Here is a 3888-nt window from a genome sequence, read left to right as displayed (position 1 = left end):
AAAAAAAAAAAAAAAAAAAGGTTAGGCAGCCATCTCTAAAGGCGATTTTGGGGTCTCAGAGTACCCCATGGTCCTAAATATCCTCCTCCACCTACTCAGTGGGTCCTGAGAGTCCTCCCCATAGGTCCCATAGGTCAGGTCTCTCCCCCCGACAATCGGAGGATAGATAGTATGCCTATGGTCCTGGAGCAAAATTCACAGTAAAGAGCAAATGACTGGTAACTGATAACTTCCCAAGAGGAAGTGGAGGATGCAAAGATAGAATAAGAATGCTCTGCTCCCAGGGACTCCCCTACCTTGTGTGGTGGCTATGGAGACACTCAGAAACACCCAGAGCTCAGACTAGCAGAAGCAAGCAAAAAGCCCAGGATGCAACGAGGTTGTGAAACACCGGTCTACCAGTTGATTGCCCTCCTAAACCTCAGGATGTCTCTTCTTTTGTTTTTTTTGAGACCGATCTTGCTCTGTCACGCGATCTCGGCTCACTGCAAGCTCCGCCTCCCGGGTTCACGCCATTCTCCTGCCTCAGCCTCTCCGAGTAGCTGGGACTACAGGCGCCCGCCACCACGCCCGGCTAATTTTTTGTATTTTTAGTAGAGACGGGGTTTCACCGTGGTCTCGATCTCATGACCTCGTGATCCGCCCGCCTCGGCCTCCCAAAGTGCTGGGATTACAAGCGTGAGCCACCGCGCCCGGCCTGTTTCTTAGAACATACTTTGAAAACCTCCAATGAAATTAAATCCCCTTGCTGTTAGGAATATTTTTTTGTAGTTGTCTCTTTTCAGTGCTTATGGGAGCACTTCACGTGGTCTTTTAAAAAAACTTTAAAAAATTATTTTATTAAAAAAAAATAGACCAGATGTGGTGGCTCATATCTATAATCCAAGCACTTGGGAGGCTGAGGTGGGAGGATCATTTGAGCCCAGGAGTTTGAGACCAGCCTGGGCAACATGGTGAAACTCTGTCTCTACTAAAAATAAAATAAAAAAAAAATAGCTGAGCGTGGTGGCCTGCACCTGTAGTCTTAGCTGCTCAGGAGGCTGAGATGGGAGGATTGCTTGAGCCTGTGATTGCACCACTTTATTCCAGCCTGGTTGACAGAGTGAGACCCTGTTTCATAAAAATAAAAAATAAATTCTACTGTGTATATTTAAGGTATATAATATATTATTTGATACATACAGATATTAAAGTGGTTACTATAGTGAAGCAAATTAACATATCTGTTATCTCACATAGTTACCCATTTTTGTTTTTGTGACAAGAACCTCTAAAATCTGCACATTAGCAGGAATCCCAAATACAGTACTTTTTTTTTTTTTTTTTTTTTTGAGATGGAGTCTGGCTCTGTCCCCCAGGCTGGAGTGCAGTGGCACGATCTTGGCTCACTACAACCTTCGCCTCCCAGGTTCAAGCGATTCTCCTGCCTTAGCCTCCCGAGTAGCTGGGACTACAGGTGTGCACCACCACACCCAGCTAATTTTTTGTATTTTTAGTAGAGACAGGGTTTCACCATGTTGGTCAGGCTGGTCTCAAACGCCTGACGTCAGGTGATCCACCCAGCTTGGCCTCCCAAAGTGTTGCGATTACAGGCATAAGCCACTGCACCTAGCCCCAAATACAGTACAATTAGAGTCCCTGGAGTCCTGATGTTGTACCTTAGGGCTCTAGACTTGCTCATCCTCCATATCTGCTACTTGCTATCCTCTGACCTCCATCTCTCTGCTCCCTTTCCCCCTCACCCCACCTGCCCCGGTAACCACTGTTTTATTCTCTATCTCTGTATATTTGACTTTCTTTCTTTTTTTTTTTTTTTGAAACTGAGTCTCATGCCGTCACCCAGGCTAGAGTGCAGTGGCGTAATCTCAGCTCACTGCAACTTCTACCTCCCAGGTTCAAGCGATTCTCCTGCCTCAGCCTCCCAAGTAGCTGGGGATTACAGATGCCCACCACCATGCCTGGCTAATTTTTGTATTTTTAGTAGAGATGGGGTTTCACCATGTTGGCCAGACTGGTCCAAACTCCCGACCTCAGGTGATCCACCCGCCTCAGCCTCCCAAAGTGCTGGGATTACAGGCATGAGCCACTGCACCCAGCCTTGACTTTTTTTTTTGTTTAGAGTCCACATATAAATGAGATCATGCAATATTTTTCATTCTACGTCTGGCTTATTTCATTTAGCATCATGTCCTCCAGTTTCATCCATGTTGTGGCAAATGGCAGAGTCTCCTTTTTTAAGGCTCAGTAATATTTTATTGTGTATATATACACACACACACATATATATGTATCCACATACACATACATATTATACCTATATGCATATATGTATACACACATGTATACATACATATACACATACATATATACACACATATATGTATGTGCACATATATATACACCCACACACCCCAATTTCTTGTTTTTAAGACAAAGTCTCACTCTGTTGCCCAGGCTGGAGTGCAGTGGCGTGATCTTGGCTCACTGCAACCTCTGCCTCCCAGGTTTAAATGATTCTCCTGCCTCAGCCTCCCAAGTAGCTGGGATTACAGACACCTGCCATCATGCCTGGCTAATTTTTGTAGTTTTAGTAGAAACGGGGTTTCACCATGTTGGCCAGGCTGGTCTTGAACTCCTGACCTCAGGTGATCCACCCGTCTTGGCCTCCCAAAGTGCTGGGATTACAGGTGTGAGCCACTGTGCCCAGGCCCCCACTTTCTTCATCCATTCATCTGTCAGTGAAAACAGGTTGTTTCCAAATCTTGGCTGTTGTGAATAATGCTGCAGTGAATGTGAGACTGCAGATGTCTTTACGAGGTGGTGATTTTATTTCCTTTGGGTGTATGCCCAGGAGAGGGATTGCTGGGTCATATGGTAGTTCTATTTTTAACTTCTTCAGAAACCTTCATCCTTTTATTCCATAATGGCTGCACCAATCTACATTCTCATGAACAGTGTAACCAATCACATCGCCTTTAAAAAAAAAAAAACTTTAAAAAAAGCTAAGACAATTTATAAGACATACAGGAAAGTAGAGGGAATAAAATAATGAGCGAATCTGTCACTTTGATTTGATAGCTGTTAACATTTGCTTTATTTGCTTCACCATTTTTCCCCTAAAGTATTTAAAGGTGAATTAAAAGTGTCATGACATTTCACCCCTGAATACTTCAGTTTGCATATTTTAAAATTAAAGTTTTTCTTTCACAGTCATAAGACCAGTATTACACCCCACAAAATGAATAATAGTTCCGTAATATTACACAATACCTAGTCCATATTAACATGTACCTGGTTGGCCCTAAAATGTCTTTTAAAGGTAGATCCAATCAAGGTTCACATAATTGTTAGGTCTCTTAAATTTCTTTAATCTAGAACGGTGGCTCTCAGTTGAGGGTGATTTTGCCTCCAAAGGGATGTTGTCCCCAAAAGGAGACACTGTTGGTTATCATAACAGAGTTGGAGGTGAGGGTGCTACCTACATGTACTGGGCATTTAATATCCCACAAAGCATAGGACAGCCCCCTATAGCAAAGAATCATCCAGCCCAAAGTGCCAGTAGTGCTGAGTTTGAGAAACCCTGCATGAAAACAGCCCCACCCATTTTTTTTTCATGCTATCAATTTGTTGAAGAGTCCAAGTCAATTGTCCTGTAGAAAGTTCCATTAATACCTTCTCAGTTTGGCTGATTATTTCCTATGGTGCCATTTAGCTTGTTCCCCTCTCCCCTATTAATTGCCTACAACTGGAACTTATGTCTAAAAGTAGTTGAGTAATTTGAAATACAGTAGTAAAAAGGATCCACTAAAGGGCCTTTAGCCAGTTGGTGGGCCACTCAACTGGCTCCAACCAGTTGAGCCTCTTGCCTAGTGCTCCAACCACTCTTCC

This window comes from Hylobates moloch, unplaced genomic scaffold (genome assembly GCF_009828535.3).
Source record: "Hylobates moloch isolate HMO894 unplaced genomic scaffold, HMol_V3 SCAFFOLD_12, whole genome shotgun sequence".
NCBI classification, from domain to species: Eukaryota; Metazoa; Chordata; class Mammalia; order Primates; family Hylobatidae; genus Hylobates; species Hylobates moloch.
This window is presented reverse-complemented; position numbering follows the sequence as displayed.